Genomic DNA, 23,115 nt, shown 5'->3' with positions numbered 1-23,115 from the left:
AGAGGGGCAGACACACATTAGTGAAGATTTAAACTGTTGGAAGAAAAGCTGAGGAGAGGCATTGTTCCTCCTGCCCAGGAGTTGCTGTAGGAGGCCTAGTAAATTTTAATAGACGGGCCTCATTAACAGTTTGCTGGCTAGCTGCCCCACCCTAAACAGCTGGAAAGAGTTAGGTGGTTAGCTGCAAATCTCAGGAGACCAGGTGGACCAGAGACCATTCGCCAGTATTCAGCAAATTTGCCTAGTATTGTTCAAAAAAGTTTTGCTGGTTGGGAGGGTGGGGGCAGTTCCTGGATTGACAGAGGCCTACCTTTCCTTAACAGTGTCCAGAGCACCATTCCTGTTCCGTCTGTCACCACAAAGCTAAGTTTTGTACCTACCTTTAGGGCCTGCTGCTTCTGCTTCAGCATGTTTTAGTGGACAGAGTGAACACTCCACCAAGTAGGTTGTTAGAATCACCGCCAGGATCCTATCTGATTGAGAGCCTGATTTGCATATATTTATGGGGGGAGTGAGGCATTAAAACATTCGCAGGGTGGTATGTGAGCGACAATGTACCACGTGGTTTTAACTCTCATTCCACCCAGTTTGTGCTATAAGTACACCCATTGGGCTGGATTTTAAAGCCCCTCCACCCTTGGGAACAGTGGTGGGGGGGGGGCAATGAGAATCGGTGTGGCGTAGGCCCGCCACTGACCCCGACGGCAGCAGGGCCCGTGCCGAACTCCGTGGCAGCGAGGCCTCGGTGGCCACCCTGCTGCTCAGCGAGGGGATGGCCATTTCAATATGTAAATTAATTTACATACCTGATTTTATGAGGGTCCTGTCGCCTCCTTAATTGCCACACCGATCTTCATTCAGGCGGCTGACAATGCCGCGCCTTCAAATCCCCGTTCGCGGAATCATGGTGCGACACCTGTGGGGAGGGGGAGAAGGATTTTTTTTCTCTGTGGGGGAGTGGGGTTAAAACGCTGTGATTTGGTTGGGAGAGGAGGTGCTGTTGGGAAGGGATAAAGGGCAAAGGTGCTGAACTTTGGGAGGGTGGGGAAAGGTCAAATTTTAAATATCTGTATTCTGGGAGCTAAAAGGGCAGGAATGTTGAGATTTGCCATTGCTGGGAAGGGTGGGGGTGGGAGGGGGGGTGGCGTTGGCGTGGGAGAGTGCGTGGTAAGTTTATTTTATTTTGTTTTAAGGAAACTTAAACTTACCTGTCCCTCTAAATTTTAAATGTGCATTGAGCTGTAAGCCCTTTAAAAATGGCGCCAGCGCATTGGCGCTGGACATCGTTGTCTGTGATAGCTCATCTGCCCCCGCCACATCATCGCGGGGCGGGGCGGGGGGGGGGGGGCAGCACCGTCTCCATGCAAATGAGCTGCCGTTTATGAAATTGTGGCAGCATCGTGACGTGGTGGCCATGCACACGGGCTGCAATTTTTTACGTCCGCTGCATACTTCGGCGACGATTCTTAAAATGCAGCCTATTGTCTCTTTGTTCTGTTTTTGGTTGACAGTTTGGTCACCAGAAACTGCTTGAACCTGCAAATAAATATGACCGCTTCTAGTAACTGCTTTAGTTCATTTAACTCAACTGTTGCAGCAATGAACCCATTTGCTATGGTGCTTGGAGCCCATACTTTGCTTACATGGTCAAAAGAATACTCAATCTCAATGATTCACTGTGTAAGATTCACAGAACACATTCATGCATTTAGAAAGTTAACTAATATACTGCTTATTTGGTCTAACAATTTACTTTTGCTTCTATACTCTTTTTAATAACCTGTGTAGCTAACTATTGGGTTTATCAGTGTAGTATTTTTCTGTCAGTTCAAAAAGATCAGGAGATTAGGTGGCATCATATAGAATACATGGGGCATCCTTCCAATTATAAAAGATTCAGCCTCTGGCCTACTGTCCCAGATATTTGTGGATGTGCTCACATCTCAGTTTATAGTAGACACAGGTTTGCCTGCAGAAACTGACTTTTCAGGGAATATGAGTAAATAATATTGGGAAGTATCCTTAATTGTAACAATGCATATATAGATATTTATATTTTTGTGTGTATGTATCTATATATTTGGCACAGGGTAATATATTCTATAATTAGTTTTTGTGTTTCACCTTGAATATGTGGCTACTTTGACCTGTAATTTTCTCAGAGGACGGTGCCAAGTGTGTACAATGTTATTCGTATTCTTTACATCCTCTCACTAACTATAGGAACCACTTCATTAGGTCTGAACATAGACGCTGTGGTTTTGGTTCGGTACCTCACATGCGGCATGAGAACCAGTCATTCATTTTTCATAGAATTATTTTTAAACAAGGGTTGCGTGCAGTACATGTAGTCAACAATAACAGATTAGCTACAAGGGATACGATCCTTGCTGTTACATTTACAAAAATATCATCAAGCTGATGCTAGCCAAATTAAACTGATTGGAATTTTTTTGAGAGTTTGAACGTCAGAAGCATTACTTATGGAAATTTTGAGAGCAGTTGAATCAGTATTAAACCAGAGCAGTGGCTCCCCCATGTTGATCCAATGAGCTGAATAGATCAAGAAGATCCTTTGATCTTCCTGATCGATGCTAAGTTAAGTAACAACAACTTATATAGCACTTTTAATGTAATAAAACGTCCCAAGCTGCATTACAGGACCATTATAAAACAAAATATGACACTGAGCCATATAAGGAGATATTGGGTCAGATGACCAAAAGCTTGTCAAATAATACTCATTGATAGTCACTTGGTAGTACAGAACATGAGTATTGCTGAAAAAGAGATATGATGGCGCAGCTTTTCATCTTGCACTCATCAGGACAGATGCAAGAATGCCAAATTTCAAAGGGAGCAACAATTTATATTGCATGACAAAAGGGCGTTGATTGGTTGGCAAGTCGACTTTGGTCGAGGCACTGCCATGGAGAATGTACGAGGGAATTATTGTCCCCCGTGCTTTTGTTTAATTCAAGAAAGGCACAAAGCCTAGACATGTTTTTTGTCCTGCAGAGGACAGGTCCCTGCGTAGGAATGTATGTAGCTTCTAGCAAGATAAAAACTGGTCAGAGATCAGAATTTTACATTGTGTTGGAGGCCCCGTCCACTGGCTGAAAAGTCGGGGCCGAGCCTGCCTCCACCGGGCCTGAAAGCCATGCAGCGATTTTTGCGTGGTTTAGGCCCTTAATTGGCCCCGGGCAGGACCTCCGCCCTGCTGAGGCAGGATGTCCATCCTCGAAGAGCTGCCAGCCAATCAATGGGCTGGCAGCTCCCCGGTCCCAGCAGCGCCAGCAGGAGAGGTGGCTGCTGCTGGGACTACACCCTGCCAGAAGATGACCATGGACACCGGTAACGAAAGGTGAGTGGGGTTTCAGGCCCCATCGGGGATAATCGGCTAGGCCTGGCAAGGGGAGTGGGGGCCGATTAGGAGGACGGCGGCGGGGGGGGGGGGGTGTTGCTTCAGTGGGGGTGGCTTGTGCTGTGGGTGGACTCTCTGTGGGGCACAGGGTGCCCCGCAATCAGGAGGGTCACTTTTCCACCCCCCCCCCCCCGCCCCCCCAGCCCGCAAGGAGGTGGCCTCCCCAGATGGCAAAGTGCCCAGCTGCCACTGGTTTTAAAAAAAAAAGCAGCTATGGCAGGAGGAGGCCCTTAAGTGGCAGTTATTGGCCACTTAAGGGCATCAATTGGCCTGTGGTAGGTGGGCTGTTTGCCACCTTACCCCACTGCTGGTATAATGGCAGCTGGGGTGGGTAGGCGGTGGGAACAGTCATCTCCCCCTTCCAAACTTGGACTATCTGCTTCAAAGCTGGATAGGTGGTCACACTAAGCTGTGCAATGGCCATAGCGATTTGGGGAGGGATTTTACCCTTTTACAGCTCATTGTCCAGTATCTATGGATACTGTTACAGTACTAGGTGGTTCTGCTATTTTACAATGTGAAGAGAATCAGACAGTCCGTGTGTCTGTTCTATGAAGAGGGGAAGGTAAGTGTTACCGCTCTGAGTGCTGAGTGTCCTTAGCAGCTTTCGGATGCATCTTCTGCTGGATAGCAGTTAAACAGAGCTCTTCCATAATGTCTTATTGATGAATATTCTGAATTACAATTCGAGAAATGAATAGAATGGAAAAGGCTATAAATAATTATTAATTTATAATCTCATTTTTATGCAGAATGGTTCCTGCAGTCCTCCAAGGATTATGCAAATATTTGAAGCATTTTCCTTACACCAGTAATTCTGTCTCATTTTTTGCAGGTTTAAAAAAAAAATAATTATTTGCAACTGGTGGATTAAGAGAATGCAGCGTTGCTATTTTTGCAGAATCCGCAAGACTTGAATTAAAAACAGGATATTTTATTCATTCACATATCTGTCTGTAAAAGGCAGAATTCAGGCAATGATTGGGCTGTAGTATGGTTTTCTGTAGAACCGGCAAATAGATTGATCTTGGTGTTTCTCAGTGTATCCTGAGACAGTGTGTTTGCTTTAATTGTCAGAAAATTTAGTGTCTGGAACAGAAAATCTCTGCTTGAGATGGAATTGGCCAAAATCTGCAGTGGCAGAGAGATCAGGAGTTTCTAGATGGTAATCTCAGAATGTGGTCATCTAAGAGATGGCCGGCACAGTGGCGCAGTGGTTAGCACCGCAGCCTCACAGCTCCAGCGACCCGGGTTCAATTCTGGGTACTGTCTGTGTGGAGTTTGCAAGTTCTCCCTGTGTCTGCGTGGGTTTCCTCCGGGTGCTCCGGTTTCCTCCCATATGCCAAAGACTTGCAGGTTGTTAGGTAAATTGGCCATTATAAATTGCCCCTGGTATAGGTAGGTGGTGGGGAAATATAAGGATGGGGATGCGGTAGAAATATGGAATTAGTGTAGGATTAGTATAAATGGGTGGTTGATGGTCGGCACAGACTCGGTGGGCCGAAGGGCCTGTTTCAGTGCTGTATCTCTAAATAAGAGACCATGTTAGACAGTTCAGAACAGAGGGATAGAGTAAAAATAGAGAAGTAGGTCTGCAGGGGCAAGGGGAGGAGACAGGACTCCTCAGTGCAGGGAACCCTTGGATTACTGGAACCACCTAATTGATAAATAATGGTGCATACTGATTCAGAGCATTGTGGTCCTGAATTACACTGTAGCACTGTGGAGCAAAGGTTACTCGAGGAGGTAAGCAGCAAGTAGATTATAAGATAGGATAGGGGTGGTAGTGAGAAATTCAATTGTCGTGGGAATAGACAACCTTTTTTGCACTCCATACTGGGAATCCCATATAGTATATTGTCTTCCTAGTAGTAGAGTGAAGGGTATCATGGAATGGGTGGAGAACCTCTGGGAAGAGAGGGTGACCAGCCAAAAGTCTTGCTTCATGTTGAAATTACTGACATCTATCAAGTGTGTTTGTGTCATGCAGGGGGAGTTTAAGAAATTAGGCATTAAGAAAATAAGACTTCAAGGATGGTGATGTCCAGATTGCTTCCTGTGCCACGCACCTGGACAGGTTAAAGAAAAGATTAGGAAGATCATAAGGAGCAGGAGTAGGCCATTCAGCCTCTCGAGTCTTCTTTGCCATTTAATAATATATCATGGCTGATCTGATTGTGGCCTTAGCTCCACTCTCCTGCCTGTTTTTCCACCCCCCCCCCCCCCCCCCCAACCTGGTAACCCTTGACTCCCTTGCAGATTAAAAATCTATCTAACTTAGCCTTAAATATATTGAATGACCCAGCCTCCACTGCTTGAAAGAATTCCAAAGATTAACAACTGAGAAGAAATTCCTCCTCATCACTGTCTTAAATGGGAAACCCCTTATCTTGAAACTGTTTCTCCTAGTTCTAGATTCCCCCACAAGGGGAAATATCCTCTCAGCATCTACCCTGTCAAGCCCCCTCAGAATATTGTATATTTCAATAAGATCACCTCTCATTCTTCTAAACTCCAATGAGTATAGGCCCAACCCACTCAACCTTTCCTTCTTCGGTCACTGACCCGAAACGTTAACTCTGCTTCTCTTTCCACAGATGCTGCCAGACCTGCTGAGTGGTTCCAGCATTTCTTGTTTTTATTTCAGATTTCCAGCATCCGCAGTATTTTGCTTTTATTTTATTGCTTCCATTTAAATAATGTTCTGCTTTTCTATTCTTCCCACCAAGGTGGACAACCTCATATTTTCCCACATTATACGCCATCTGCCAAATTTTTGGCTCACTCGCTTAACCTATCTACAGTGCTTTGCAGACTCTTTGTGTCCTCCTCACAACTTGCTTTTCTACTTCTCTTTGTAGGTCAATGTGTGCCTACAGAGCTGGGCAAGGGTGAAGGATTCACATTCTTGAGGCATTGGAGTGATTTCTGAAAGATTATACTGAAATGATGTCCTTCACCTGAACTGAAACAGCACCAATGTCCTTGCAGAAAGGGTAAACAGCAGTAGGGGAGGGTTTAAGCTAATAAAGCAGGATGAGTGGCCTAAGTTTAAGATGACAGAGGGAGAGAAAGAAACAAAGTGCTGGAGTTGAAGCAAAAAGCTTTAACAGAAATAGTGAGAAAATATGATCTGTAAAGAAAGGCAAATAAAAAGGTTGTGAGTTAGTGATAGGTAAGAACACTTGTAGAGATGACAATGGATTAAAAATTAAATGATATAAACAAAAAAAGGACAAGAGCCAACATCCCCCAAAAATTGGAGGTCAGAATTGACATATGTGAACACAGCATATTCTAGTTGCACACAATATCTATGGAAGGATATGATTTTAATAGCTTTAACAGAGACATGTCTCAGGTTTGCATTGGAATGAGAACTTAATATTTTCAGTTACAACACTTTCAGCAGAGTTGGGAGTGGTAATAAGAGGGTGAGATGGCAACGTTAGTAAAGGATTCAATCAGTGTAAGGATGTGGGGGGGGTGGGGCGGTGGTTGTGTTAAGAAATAGGAAGGGAAATTATACATTTTTAAGTGTGCATTACAGGCCAGTTATGAGATAGTGGAGATCTGCAGACATTTCAGGGATATACAAAAACAGCAGGGCAATAATATCTGGTAAATTTTTGTTATCCCAAGGTGGACTGAAACAAAGGTAATGCATGTCTGGAGCCTTTTAAGAATGCAGGATTGTTTCTTTGATCAATATGTTTCTACTGCAGTAAGAAAATATGCTTGATATAGTTCTGGGAAATGGAGTGAAGCAAATAACTGAGAGTAGGAGAATAATTGGGGAATAGAACCACAATGTCAGAATATGAAAGCATAATGAAGAGTCAAAGATAAGAGTGCTGGACTATAAGAAGGCAAAGTTCAGTTAAGATAAGAGATCTGGCCCAAATTAACTGGGCAGAAGAGCTAGCAAACCGATCAATAGATCAGTATTGGGAAATCTTCAAATACAAAATAAATATTTCTGTAAGGCAAAAAGTGGGTGCACCAAAGAGTATAATCCCTTGGCTAAGTACAGAGTTAAAGGGCCTGATTTTAACTCTGTAACTGAATGGGTTTTGAGTGAATTAAAATCAGGCCCAAAAAACTGAAACTTAAAATACATGATAAAGTTAAGGCTAGTAATACTAACCTTTCTAAACATATAAAAAGTAAAAGAATTGATAAATAGAGGGTAGGACTGCTCAGGTATGAAGAAGGGAGCAAAAATTGTGACATTTTAGGTCTGGCAGAGAATTTTTTTTTATCAGTTATTTCAAATGATGGTGAAAGTGAGCACTTATGTGTACTAGAGGAGAATAAGGAACGATTGATAGAAAAAGAAATGGTTCTGAAAAAAATAACAATACAAGATGGGTAAATAACCAAGCCCTGACATCATGCACCCAGGCTATTGAAAGAATTTAGCATATTTAAAGAGGATTTAAAAAAAAACTGTAGCCAGAGCCTCTGTTAACTTGTTTCTGAACAAAGGCCGTGGCCAATGTTTTTTAAAATCCTCCTTAAATATGTGACTTATTTTGTGAGACTGAAGCCGATCCAATCTAAGTGCCTTACTCAGAAGAGAGAGAATGATAGACTAGGTAAACAAAGACTAATTGGTCTCACATGGGTTACAGAAAAACTCTTATAATCCATAATTTGAGGTAAAATTAGTGAACATTTAGAAAAGCAGGAGTTAAGGACAGCTAGCACAGATTTGTTAAATGCAATTTGCATCTGGCGAATTTAATGGAGTTTTTGATTAGATTGATAAAGGGACTGCAGTTTTAACTGGATTTTCAGATAAAGCACCTTGACCCAGAAAGATGATAAGACAATTTTCCACTGTCAATTCCTTCTGTGAGATAGAAGTGTAAAGTGCTCAAATTGGCAGCTTTACTCAATTGGATTTGTGTCCACTTAAGACAAATCTGTAAGCATCAGAATTTGATCTACTTATGACTCGTACTAGCCATTCATCACTGTACCATTGAGTTAGGGCAGATAGTAACTGCATCTAGTTAACCTTGGCCAACCTGGTCCCTCACTTCTAGGTAATATATCAATACAAGATAGGCTGCCAACAATTAGAGTTCCATATAATGACAAATACTGTCCATACAAACATATTGACATCTTTGCAAAACTTACATTCTTTTTGCAAATTCCATAAAGGCTTGTCAAGATACATGTGGATCTTAATATTATATCAACATGGTGCTCAGATTAGTATTGATACCTTTAGTGTATTATCATTGAATGCAGAAAGAGAATATATTACTGGTCACACTGAATCATAGCAGATCATTGTACAAATGAGTTTATCTGTCATAAATGATTGTTTCTCTCATTGAACACTGCAGTCTACCCTATATTCCCATTGCATTTTTATTCTGATTCTGCTGTACCTAGTTGGCCAAAAAGTTGCATTCATGGATTAGCATTGTCCTTGGATGAAGTAAATGTACTTGGGCATCTGTATGTCGAGAGATAGAGGGAGAGCGACAAATACACATTGAAAGTTAACAGTTTGCACCAAGCACTACACTCATGAAGGAGGAGTGCAATAATCTTTTTCAGTTTTCTGACTTGTATGGTGGACAAACAGGGCAGGATTATAGTTGCACCAAGATGCTGTCCCAGACATATACCATGTAAGATATGTTTGAAATTGTGATTTCACTCAAAGTTCCTAGTTTTAACAGGTCATGGCAGGGGGTGGGAAAGAGAGACGAGGGAAGGATTGTGGTAAGTGAAGACCACACCCTTCCCACAAGTAACATGGAAAACCATTGGGGGATATATTCTGAGTTATCATCCATGACACAGAAAACCAGTGAGAGACCTTGACTCATATCATAAGATATTTTTATTTTATTCACTGTTGATTTCTTCTGTGAGATGTGGATGTAAATTTCTCAAATTACTCTACTGAATTTGTATCCACTTCAGACAAAGCCAAGGACATTGGAACAAGCAGAATGACTAGCTATTCATGAACTTAGTTGTTGTGATGGGGCACTCAATTACTACCTTAACCTTGCTAAGCTGTTCCTTCATTTCTGGATGACATATATATAAAAACAATGGGTATACTACCCAATATTACTATTCCAGATAGTGACTAAAATTGCGTAGTTATACTACCTTCTATTGTTGCCCGCCTCTCCCTTGTGGTAACTACAGAGGCTTGTGTGTTTGTTTGGTTGGTATGCTACCACCTTTTTAATATGTTTAGTTATTCTAGCTTAGAGAGATTCCTTTTAGTCTTGAGTAATTAGAACATTAACCTTTATTACATTATAACTGTTATACACCAGCTGCAGCTACACACCAGTCTGTCACTCTTCTGAAGCCACCCTGCATCTCTCTTCAAGTCTCTCTCTCTCTCACACAGGTGATCTCTTACGTTGTCATGGTAGGAGGTATTCTTTACACTTTCTCAACATTAACCCTTTCGGACCCTTATATTACATTGTGGACATAGGAAGTTATAACAAAATAAGTTAGCAGCAACTACACAAAGATTTAAGAAATTTAGGAGGAAAAATTCAAAACTGTTGCATATGTTTTTTGAACATTAAATTCACATTGAGGGGTAGAATTTTGTCTTGGCAATTGGTGCAAAATGGGCGATATTGAATTGGCTGCCTGTAATAACTGCAATAGAATCAAATATTCAGCGCTGCATATAACAGGCGGCCAATTTTTTCTGATATCACCTGTTTTGTGCCGCTACCTGAGATGAATGTCTACCCCTGTGAGCTGCATTTCATGTCAAGACTTCCGAGACCGATTTTTTTTTTTCTTGGAGAGCACTGACTACCAGATTGGATTTTGGTGACTTACAGGTTTGCGGGGCACCCAGCTGAAACATGCATTAAGCGTCTTGTATATCAGGGTCAACAAATGGATGGAAATTGGGAACTTGTGTAACTGTAAACTTAAAGCTAGAAGTCACTCCAAAAGAGGTGAGAAAACTTTTTTAATAGTTTTTGTGGAGCCAGGGCAAGCTGCAGCAGAGCCTTTCTCCATGCCAGTTTGGTGTGGGAGCCAGCTGGAATTGGTTGGATCCCAGCCTACAAGCTGCATCAGGAGATCCAATTGGTGTCTGTAGCTGACTGGTTTCACATAGGTGAGGCCTGAAGCCCAATGACGATCGGGCCACAGGTTGACGTCTTCATTGTCAGGATAGGAGTGACAAGTTTACACAGGCAAAACCCATATAAATCTGATAGCATTTATAGTTGACACAAAAAACATTACTGCAAGAAATCTAGTGATGCAGACAGGAATTGGGCGCAGATGTAATTTTTAATCTATACATTAAAAGCAAAACTCACGTGACACGTATTAAATATGACAAACGTAGGCATGACAAAATTGTGACTGAAACAGACAGGAGATGAGCAAAACATTTAATACTGAATGAGCAAGGAGTGCATTTTAGATTTTAGCAGAATTTTTTTTATATCTTAGCATGAATATTAATATATAATGGTTAGGGAGCAACTAGGCAACTGTTGCGAAGAACGTTACTCGGTGGACAATGAATATTTTATGTTAACAGGGAGATTAACATCTAATAACAAAATTACTGTTTTTGTATGTTGTGAGGAACCAGATATTCTTTTGAGAGTATACTTAGTGTCGTCTTTAACACATTCAAAAAGAGATCTTTTTATAGACAGTATGTTTGGATTGTAAAAAGTACTCATTTCAACCAAAACATACTGTGACAGATTATAAATGAATTTACATTTTATTCCCAGCAATAATGAGAAACAGATCTTTCAAAGTGAAATATAAATGATTTACCTGGAGGCAGCAAGCATCAGAGGAAATACTGATTTCTGGTTGCTGCTCACCACTGTTTATTTTTTCTGAATAATTATTAGTCCTCAAATGTAGCACTGACTCATTCTCATTAAAAATCCTGTGCCATTAGGAATCTATGATTTGCAAGTTGAAAGTTTCTGTTCGACAAAATAACATTTTGTGTGTCAAAGAGTGGTTTAAAAATCAGTTTCCGTTTACTGTGGAGAATTATTACAAACATGTTCTGGCTGTTACAGTTTACATCAATTAATTCCAAAAATGCACACTCCCAATTTGCTGCATCCTCACACTGATCCATTACTAACTCTGTTTATTGCATTCCCAGGGCCAGTTGCTGTCCTGTCAGAGGGGTCAGCATTGGATGAGGGTGGCATCAGGACCTATGTACAAAAAGTAGGCAGACGTCCCAGTCAAAGACAAGTACCGACGAAGAAATATAGGCGGCTGAGACCCCGGCTCTCACACAAAGGACCCATGCCTTTTTGAGTCGGGTAAGTGAAGAGGCAACTTAACACGGGCAAAGGTGCCCTTTTACATGAGCTTTGTGTATTGATAGAAACATGCACAAATTATCAACTGCTCATATTTCAATCCCTTGCCACAAATCCTCTGTATCTAATGTTATTTCATGTAATGATCACACAGTTTTTGTTCTGTGGCTGTGGTGCAATAAATGATTTCATGCCTTGCGGTATGGGTGGTCCCCGAACGGTTTGCACAATGCCCTCATTTATTTATCCAGGCAGAACAGGAGGGCAGTCTGAAATGCAGTTTAACAAATGCAATCATTAAAGCTTTGCAATCACACACAATAGGAATGAAATAAAAAGATACAAATACCTTGCGCGCTAATTGGAATACATTGTTTGGGAGCCAACCATTTGTTCCTGGTTCTACGAGATGAATCCCACAGCAACTGTCCATAATGGCACATAAACACACAATGAAAATGTCAGGAGCTGCTCTCCCATTGAGTACTCTGCATTGCAGAACGACTAGGAAGGTCTTTTAAAAAAAATAAAATTAAATCAAATGGTCCAAGCTCCATTATGGGCTATAATTTCACTTGCAACTAGAAACATTATTTTGAAATGGTTGCCACAATTTCTAACATAGTTATAATTGATCTAATGTTTGAACGATCAGCACGAGAGCAGCTATGTCCTTGAATGAGTTAATCCGATCTCCAGAGTGAAGTGTTTTTCCACTTGCTAAGAATTAACATGCCCTGCCATTCGTTAAGAGTACTATAGATTAAGCCACAATGTCTCGCATTCCTTACACTGATAATCTCAAAAGACTGATGCCATTCTGAAACCTTTGCCCTGACAGAGGAACTTTCTTTTCAGGAAGAAACCTAATCAGTAGAATCTTTCTGGTAAGAGAGCTCAGTGTGGTTCCTTTTGTTAAATGAAACCCTTGCAGAGCACCCATATTTTTTAATAGCCCATTTGACTCTGGGGGGAAATTGTGCTTCAGCTGTACAGAGCCCTAGTCAGACCCCACCTGGTGTATTGTGTTCAGTTTTGGCCACTGTACGTCAAGAAGAATATGTTCGCTTCAGAGGGTTTCATCTAACTTATACCGGGGCTTAAAGAGAGAAGTTATGAGGATAGGTTTGCTGGTATTCCCTTGAAGTTAGAAGGTTGAGGGTGATCTAATTGAGGATTCAATAGGGTAGCTGCAGAGAAACTATTTGCCCCAGAGGGGGTATCGAGAACAAGGAGGCATAATTTTAATATTATCGCTAGGTCATTGAGAAATTAAATCAAGATGCATATTTTCACACAAGAGGGAGAGGAAATCTGGAATTCTCTCCAGCCAAAAGGCTGTGGACCCTAGGTCAATTGAAATGTTCAAGTCTCCAATCAACAGGTTTTTTTAAGGCAAAGGTATCCTGGTATATGGATCAAAGGCAGGTAAATGGAGTTGAGAAACAGATCAGCCATGATCTGATTGGCAGAACAGGCCCAAGGGGCTGAATGGCCTACTCCTGTTTCTATATTTGGTTTAATTTAACTTAGGAAATGCTGGCTTATAGAAATCTCCCAACTTTACCCCTCTGCTCTAGCCATTGATTCCTTCTGGGATATGATGATATTTGAGTCAGCAACCCTCCTATATCTTGTCTAAGCAGTCATTCTTAATGTGTGAGCATGGGGTGTAGAGGCATTGCCAATCGGTTCAGTCTGTTCCCACTTGATATGTACACCTGCAAACTTTCCAGTAGCAATCAGTAAATAGCAATCGGAAGTAGGGACCTTAACTGATTTTCCTCCATCTCTAATCCAGGGATTCTGAGGACAATTGTCGTATCCCAGCTGCTATCCTGGCTAAGTTCAGTTAACTCAACAGAGCAGGGATTGAATCCTGAATTTACGGCTTTTGCTGTGTGCTGTGTTAAGTAGTGCCTTTACGCACAAGGCAATTGGGTTAACTCTTTTGAGAACTCTGATTTCTAAGATTCACTTATGTGGCTACACATGTTGGATAGCACAGTAATGTCATGTCTCCAATTTGATATCACTTATGTCTGATCTGTGCCAGTTGCGAACCTGAGTCTTCCTAATTCAGCTTTAAATGGATAGGAAATCAAACATTTTGGCATACACAATATGACTCACTCATGCAGCTTATCTATATTTTAAAGACAAGGGAAAAAATTCTTAAGTTACTTATAGATATTTCTTTAAATGTTAATTCAGATCCATCCTTCTTCTAAAAAGGTATAATATTGCCAGATTTAATCCACTAAGGCAATATATTACAGCTGTTCTCAGACTCTGTTGCTAATGCAAGCAGACTGTCAAGCAGAGGTAGTCATTGCCTCTAAGACATCATTAAAAAGCAAAAATAAGTCCTTTGGTTTTCAGAGTGTGAAGCATGTGGTGCCTAAACTAGTCATCCTGAACTTGCATACATTGTTTGGCAAGTGTATGCTGTGCGTTGGCTGATATTGAGCTTGAAGATTTTCTAATCCAACGAAGACAGACATCATAAACTACTCAGTCTGCAGTGGTAACCAGATTTATCACCACCTAATCCCCACAGCAGTGTCTTCAGAATTAATCGAGAAACATAGGGATCTCTTTTGAATATGTAATTCAAATTTAATTTTAAAATATTAAAAATTAAAGCCACATCAAATAATTCAAATTCCCTTAATGCTCAGTGACCTCCAAAAATAAAGAGACTGACTAGTTCTATTATTTGCATTAAATATAAATTTAATATATAATAACTCTTATGACTCCAATAACTGAACTTCTAATTCTTTTTCTTCCAATTTTTTTCTTGAACTATTTTTCTTTTACAAATGCTGCATTGTGGGGGGACCCCAGTAACACAAGTGTTTGATGTTCTGACTGTCTCTTCCAGGAAGGAATGAGCCTGTCGCTCACACTCTCGTACGTTAGTAGACTGAGGCTTGATAGTTGTTTACCAGGCTGCTGGATATTGATCGCCAGGCAAAGACAGCATGGCCCCTTCATTGGGAAAGATGGTGATTGCAAAACTCTTCCAAAAGCCAAAGATGTAGAATTTCACATGGAGGGGAAAACAATGATAATGAAAAACAGAAAAATATATCCAATGAGATATATATGAGATAAATAAGAACATTATATTGCCCTAGAAATAAACATCTACTATATATCAAACAGGCTGTTGTAATCCTGAATTATATAACCATTCTGATTGGATACAAAGGATATAACATACATAACCAGGAAGTCTTTAGCATTTTTGGTCTCAGTACCTTTTAGCACCAATATAGATTCCTAAGAGTAATGTGCAAGGATTGAGCTTTACAGCACCAATTTACATTATCTTAAATGAAACTACAAGTTTTATACAGAAGGACTGTCTCTAATGTGCAGCTGTCAGAATTGCATCAACCCCTTGTTTCTTGCGACATTGAACATAAATAGTTTTCCTGTTCTTACTCGAGTAGATGAGGAAACCCATACAGCATCCTTCTACCGTCTCCAATTTCAATATTCAAAAGGGAATTAGACTGTTGTATGAAAAGGAAGAATGTGCAGGTTTATGGGGAGAAGGCAGGGGAATGGCACTTGGTGGATTGTTCGTTCGGAGAGCCGGTGCAGACATGTTGGGCCGAATGTCTTAAAAAAAAAATTAGAGTATTTATATATAAACCCAAAAATTAAATTAAATATTAAATCCAAGACTTCCATATTCTGTACAAAGTATTACATTACAAGATGCTCCTCAAGGACCCATTAATAATTTCTTTGTACATGCATTTCTTTTTGTAAAACAATCTGACAGTTGATGACTTGCATCCACCCATTTAATTTTGGAAATTTATTTTATTTTTAGTATATGTTTTAAGCCAGTGAGGTCAATCTGTAACCTTTTCTCACTCGCACTTTTCATAAAGTGTACTTTATCCTACAATGAACGAATTATCTACAGAACATTTAATGGATATTATATCTTCAGTATGCCCATTGTACAGAATCTCACTTAAAGTATTTGACAAATAGAATCCCATCTCCTCTGTCTCCACAAGAGCCAGTGTTTCAGCAGCCAGAGTATGTTTAAAAACCCTTTTTATTTTCTTAGCTTCCCAAGCCAAAGAACAACATTTCCCATTCTCACAAAAGAAATATTATGAAACCAGCTGCACTGGAATGCCCATCAGGAAGATTATCATATGAAGCATTGCTAACAATGAATAGCTTCATGTTCTTTGGGTCAGCTAAGGATGAGAATTTAAATATGCATTGATTCAGATTTAATTTTCTTAATGTTTTAGTTCCACTTAAAACATTTTCTACTTTAGGGCCTTTCACCGTAGTGCTTAACTTCAACACGTCAAAACTTACATCTGGTCTAGTCTGAGTGCAGAACCAGTTCAACAGACAATTCAAGCTTTGCAATTGCTCCAAGTATAACATCATCTTTCTGTGATGGCCTAGTACGGTTAGCCAGGATGGGAGTAACGCTCTCCCTAAATAGGATTGTTGATTTAAAGTTTATTCCAGACCTACTTTGCTTAATATCTAAAACAATATATTTAAAAGCCCTCTAAACCTAACTCCCAATCTTAAATTCCACTCTAAGCTTATTAATAGCACATTTTTCAACTTCCACAGTACCACCCCCTAAGAAATCATCAACATGCATCATGATGCCTGAAATTGTTCCTGTATGGTACCAATAAAATATTGCGGGATCTGCTTTTCGTTGAATGCAACCTATTTTCAGCAAAACAGATCTCACCAAAAGATACCATATTCTGGAAGCATCATTCAGCCATAGATGCATTTGTTTAGTTTCCATAGTTTTCCTTCTGCATCTGTTATCTCTTTAGGCAGTTTCATAAACCCGTCTCTCTGAAAAGAATCTTCCTGCAGAAATGTGGCTTTTATGTCGATTTGTCCAATACTCCTATGAACATGTGGCCAAAAGAGCTAAAAAGATTTTTATGATTGCTTTTCCAGCTGTAGGAGAGTCCACTGTAACATTTGTATCATCCAATCACTTTTCAAAACCTGTAGCAACTAGCATTACCTTAGCCTTTACAAGTCAGATCTGCAAGGACTCTTTCAGTACAAATCCACTTATGTGACCAGGCTGGTTACCCTTATCTGGTACCTCCAAAATAAAGTCCAAACTCTCCCCAACTAGCTCCTTTTAGTTTGCCTCTCTTATTAGTTTATTCTTTTATAATGTACCAAATCTCCTGAATTGAACTCTGTCTCAGATAGTCCAATACATTGTCTCCGTGATCCACAAATTTTTTGAGATCTCAGCCTTGATAAAAGCCTATATCCCTGCATGCAAAGCATTCAAAAATGTTGTAGAAAAAATAAGAAATAATTCTACAACAGGAAGAATGTCACAAAGAAGCGAAGGCAATTTTGGATTTCACCCATAGAAGGCTACATCTTCCAATCATCTGGAGAGAATTCTTTGCACGAACTGCCCATGCCAGGGAGGTTGTCAATTTATAGTCTGGTTGATCAGCTAAAATTTTAAGCACCATTTCATTGATCACATCATGATTCCTTTCACTAAGCCCATTACTAAAATGATTCTCAGCTGCTGTATTTATGACCATCATATTCACGGTTTCACACCTATCTCTGAACACAAGTTTCATTTGTGCCTTTTTCAGAGGTTTATTCAACAGCTTAGGTATCTCACTAGAGACAACATGAGTACTGATAAAGTGGTTTACTCCAGCTATTTTGCATAGAATTACAACTTCCTTTAGCGACCTCCAATGTGCTGTCATCAAACCTAAAGCAGGTAATACATTTACATTCCTTATCCTTGCATCATTCCTCACTTAACTGGACTTGGGACACTAGTGACGTTTCTGACTGACAATGGAGTTGCATTTGCTAATGAGTGTGATGGAATGCTCCCCACTTGCCTGGATGAGTGCAATTCCAACAACATTCAAGAAGCTCAACATCATCCAGGACAAAGCACATCACTTGATCAACACCCAATCCATCACCTTAAATATTCACTCCCTTCACCACTGGCACAGTGGCAGCAGTGTGTACCATCTACAAAATGCAGTGCAGCAACTCGCCAAGGCTCCTTTGATAGTATCTTCCAAGCCTGCGACCTCTACCACCTAGAAGGACAAGGGCAGCGGGCACTTGGGAATACCACCCCTCCCTTCACTGTCACTGGGTCAAAATATTGGAACTCCCTCCCTAACAGCACTGTGGGTGTACCTACACCACATGGGCTGCAGCGGTTCAAGAAGGCAGCTCCCCACCACCTTCTCAAAGGCAATTAGGGATGGTCAATAATTGTTGGCCTTGCCAGCAACACTCACATCCCATGTACAAATTTAAAAAAAAGAAAAACTATTTAGTGACTCCAGATAACAACATTTTAGCCAACCTGACCCACATACTGTTGAAGTACAAGCACTATGTAATACTGCACAATTAAATGAGTCTATGACTAACACATTCAGCACAGGACTAAAACTGTTTGTGACCAGTATAATTTGTTCTGATTCATTGTTATCTTCCTCGGAATTCTCTACATGTGTCATTTTGAGGACCCTGCCTCTTTGCTTTGGGTAGTTCACCGCATAACTATTTCTTAGGTATTCCTGGGATTCTGGCATTCATTTGCCCATTATTATTGCTCCAATTTTTTGTCTTCTGTAATAGCCAGATCTGCTAAAGGTGGTTTCATCCTCATTCTGCCTATCTTTAATCCTTCCATTGTATTGGTGCCTGCATCTGGTATCTGGACTATTTTGTATTCTGGTGATTATTGAGTCTTCTGTTCTTTGTGCCACAGTGGAAGGTCTCATTTGTTCCATGAAGGAATAAGGAAACTATTGTGTTTCTCCAGGAATTCTTTCAAGGTAGCAGACATCTGATTCAACAAAGTCTCCTTCTCTGAGAGCTGACCAATAAGAGGAACCAGTTCCCTGTCCATATGATACATATTAGCACAATTCAGTAATTTGAGCATTGGTACTGATCCAGGGATCCCCAAATTGAACTTTTTCAACCTTTTATACAATATTAAAATCCATGTTATAGTCTTCCATGGAATGCTCATCTCTTTTCCGAAATTTCAGATTCTGCTCATGCTTCATAGGCATTTAACAGATCATCTTTCTTGTAGATTTCATCCAGAAACTCTAATAGAAGGTCCAAACCTCCTTCACTATCCAACTGATGGGCATTCATCTCACAAAATATTTGATATTACTTCTTGTAGGAAATGACAATGCTAAGTCCATACTTTGTTTTCTTTTTGATAGGGTTGTAACCCATGTCCACATATCCAGTTCATTCTTCCATTGGCCATACAGTTCAGACTCCCAGAACATTGGAGGATAATCATGTCCAAACAATTTAAACTTCCTTTCTGCCATTTTCCATAATGGTCACTAGGATTTGAGCTTTCTGCCTGAAACATTTTTCTTAGTTTCCAACCTTCACTTTTAGGCAACCATTCTGTTATCATGTTATATTCCATAAAGTCAGGCAGCAAAGGATAGAAATGCAGCCTAATCGTTACACACTTATTCGCTTTTATTTAGAGATACACATTACAATTCCTAACCTCGCCATCACAATTTCAGTCTGTTGCTATATATAGGAACACAAACAAATCCTCAGTTAATACCCACCACCTGAACACAAATAAATACTCAATTACTATGGTATCTAACCATTCCTCAGAGTTTTTGCCTCTATTGCCTTACCTTGCACAGGAGTTTTTGTGTGAAGAGCTTCTTGTCATCTGTCCTAAATATCATGTGAAAGCGTTTGTAAAAGTATGAGATTTTCCCAGGATTTTCTGATGGATTCCTATATTATCTATAAGTCTGTTCTAGATTTGAAGGTAACTTTACTGGAAATAGATATTACGGTGAAGGAGAATTCAGAATCTGTTTTGGAATTCCAATTTTTGAATTTATGAAATTTGATTTAGTTTTTTATATTTGTGTGTAGTTTTTTCCCCCAGCTTCCAGGTTTTAGGGTTTAGATTTTAGCTGCAACATCCTTGTTCTAAATCTGAGATGGTACTGACCTGTTCACATGTTTTTTATTTTGCACGTTCATACCACGTATAAATGATAAATGATTAACCCAAATCATCCCAAGTCAAACCAATCCTTTGGTGCTTAATATAATTTTTTGTAATTGTTTGCTGAACAGTGTCACGTTGGAATTGTTGCAGACAGTAATATACATGCTGATATAGAACATCAATCAGTGCTGACAGTAATATACAATGTCAATTTGTGCACATACTAATATACAATGCAATGTGGGCATCAAATAACTGAATGAAAACACATTCATTGAGCGAGTAGGCCAAAAAGATCACACTTTTTTTATTTTGCATTACCCACCAATATATTCTGCTGATAACATAAATTTTCCATGGAATGTTAGCAGTTTTGACTAGTTTTGCTTTTTCTCCTTTCTCCTACATGGCACATCATTGCACTCCATTAGTAGTAGATTGAGTGAAGTGCTTAGAAGTATTTCCATGATACAAGGTGTTATATAAATACATGGATTTATTTCATTGCTCTATTTATTTCCAAATGATTCAAATTCAATCTGGTTGTGATGTTCCATCATGCTTAGTGGGTCAAATGGGAGCATTAATCCTGTAAAAATTACATATCATTGTTCAAATATATTTTTCCCACCAGGCTCAGGAATTTCTTTTTAGCCTTCCCCAGGTCTTCAAAACTCTAGCTCCCTCTACAACCTAAGGTTATTAAAATGCAAGTTTTCACCATTTAATCATTACTTCTTTTACCACCTTCTTATTTTATATTCTTTACAACCTTGGTGTTGCTCTGTATTATTGTCTTGGCTATTCACCAAATGTTCCAATATAATTTGGAAGTTATCCAGACAGGAAGTTCTATAAATGCTGAGAATACCACCTATGATGGAGGTATGCCTCTTCAAAAGTTTAATTTAGTTTATTATTATTGAACTATTTAGATATTTTGAATGTTGAATGGATTCATACTGCTCCAACATCAGGTTCCAACATCACTTGTATTTAATATTTTTATTTCCCACTGAACAATGGCTTTGGAACAAAAGATGTTTTGATTCACAGCCAATGCTTGTAGTCTTGAATAGCATACTGTAATCACTTTCTTTAGGTTAGATAGGATCTAATATACTGTTTAAGGGAAGGCATTCTTTGTAAATGCATTTGGGTTCAGTTTTAAGGGCTGAAAGATTTCGTTGATACTCTGGTATCATTGTAATTGGCTCACACCGCAAAGAACCATTGGACCCACTATTAGACCCTCAGAACGAGTGGGAGAGAGTTGATGGGGCTGGTTCAGCCATCAAATAAATATATGTTATATGCAACCCTAACCTGCCGTGCATGCTCCCATTGCCATATTTGCAGTGGTGGGTTTCGAGGTGATCGGGTTTCCTATCGTAGAAAGGGGTGAAGCTTCATTAACATATTTAAATCGGGACTCTATGGTGTAATTGGAAGACTGATTTTTTAATATTCACTGATGCTGCACTAGTTTCCCGGAGCAGGGAAGCCCAGCAGTGATAGCAAGGCAGAAGCTGCAAGCTCCGCAAAATAACTACCTTTTCCAGCACTCCTTGTGGGCCAGGAGAAGCAGGAGTACTCCCTAGCAACTCGAGGAAGCCTTCAGCCTCGCACCATCACCACCCACCTCCCTGCAACCTCCTCATTGCTGACCTCACCCATCCAAATGCTTCGATGTCCTGTCTTGCCCATCTCTTCCACATCTCAAGCCCCTACCACTGGTCTATTCTCTTTCTGATTTCCAGGGACCATCCTCGAACCTCTATGGCCATGGCCTCCTGCCACTGGTTTTCCCATCCAGCTGCCAGACACTTTTTCAATTTGACCAGTCGCCTGGTGAAAAATGCATCCAAAATATTCTTAATGCCGATTTGCTATTCTTTTCTGCTGAAGCCAATAACTCAAACTGAAGTATGGTTCATTCGGTGCCAGCAGCCTTAAGTGTCCATTCCTCCTGTTTAAACCTTCACAATGAGTATTAAGATTACTTAAGCAAGGGAGAAGAGGGGTTATCATAGCTGAGTCCCACTTTGCTCTCACATTTTATGCTGACACATAAGGATCACAGTATAACAATCACAAGCAGGAAACCTGGTTAATGGTTTTTCCTTCCTTATCCCAGGTGTACTCATCCAATAAGGATACTGCAGCCTGGCTAAGATCAGTTGACTGACTACAGGCTATTATCATTTTAAGAAACCTCTCTGTTACATGGCACAATTTTGCCATTTTCTTCACATACATATGTGCCACATTTTGAATTACCAGATAAAATGTGAAAAGTCAGTTCAACTTGATGTTGCATCAAGTAGTGGGATAGAACTCTGGTTCATTCATGATACCTTTTTATATTGAATTTAATGGTACATTATAAGTCTTGATTTTTAATGGAGTCTTCTGGACTTTAGCTTCAAGGAATCAGAATTTTGAGGTCTAAATCAAAGTTATTGATTCTGAGGCCTAGCTTCAGCTGACATGTCAAACAGCTGTCGCATGCTCCAATAAGGTTCAGGAGTAATGCAGAGGACATAATGCACCGGATAAAACTAGGACAATGTTTAATTGCCACAAAATAAAGGAGAAACACACAACAAAACAAAATATCCTTTTTAAGTACACAAAAAGCATGAATTTATATCGTACTTGAATTGAAACTTTGCAAAGCGCTTCACACACTGAATTATTTTGAAGTGCAATGACTACTGTAGGCAAAACACACCAGCCGTTCAAAACCCACAAGCAGCAGTAGGATGAATGACTGACTGTTTAATCTATTTTTTAGTTGAGTGCAGAATATTGGCTAAGTCCTTGCATTTTTTTTTTTGAATAGGCAACGTGATCGTTCACATTCACTTGAACAAGTGCCTCTCTCTTTAACAACTTTAGTAAAGTGGAAACATTCAGAACAAAGTTAAAACTCTTGGAAGATGCTGGAGCTGCCCTGAAAAAAAAGTTGTTTTAAATTTCCAATGTTTTTCAAATATATTTTACCAAAAAGAATTAAAGACTTAGAAGAAAAATAACTAGCATGTGAATAATGGGCTGGATTCTATAGGCCCGCTGCCGAAATTAGCGGCGGACAAGAGAAATAGCGGCCCGCACACCTGGGATGCACGCCAAAGGGCTGCTGCGATGCCCAAGCACAGCGGCTCATTTAAATAGCCACAGCAGGCTGCCCTCCCCGCTCACATGGAGGGTGCGGCCTGTCTGTCACTGCCAATGGCGTCCGGCACCACTGCGCCGGCGCTATTTTTAAAGGGGTTAGAGCCCTAAATGACAATTGAAATTTT

General features: G+C 40.1%; 1 long non-coding RNA gene across 1 annotated transcript in view; it reads left to right on the top strand.

The window, feature by feature from the left end:
* LOC137377889 (uncharacterized) overlaps positions 1-23,115 on the top strand; it is a 34,534-nt gene that overhangs the window by 4,436 nt on the left and 6,983 nt on the right. Inside the window, exon 2 of the long non-coding RNA XR_010976506.1 lies at positions 11,586-11,751. This is a non-coding gene — a long non-coding RNA (uncharacterized lncRNA). The remainder of the gene's footprint in view (positions 1-11,585; positions 11,752-23,115) is intronic.

This window comes from Heterodontus francisci, chromosome 15, assembly GCF_036365525.1.
Source record: "Heterodontus francisci isolate sHetFra1 chromosome 15, sHetFra1.hap1, whole genome shotgun sequence".
NCBI lineage: Eukaryota > Metazoa > Chordata > Chondrichthyes > Heterodontiformes > Heterodontidae > Heterodontus > Heterodontus francisci.
Note: the sequence above shows the minus strand (reverse complement) of the source record. Positions and strands in the feature narration are given on the sequence as shown.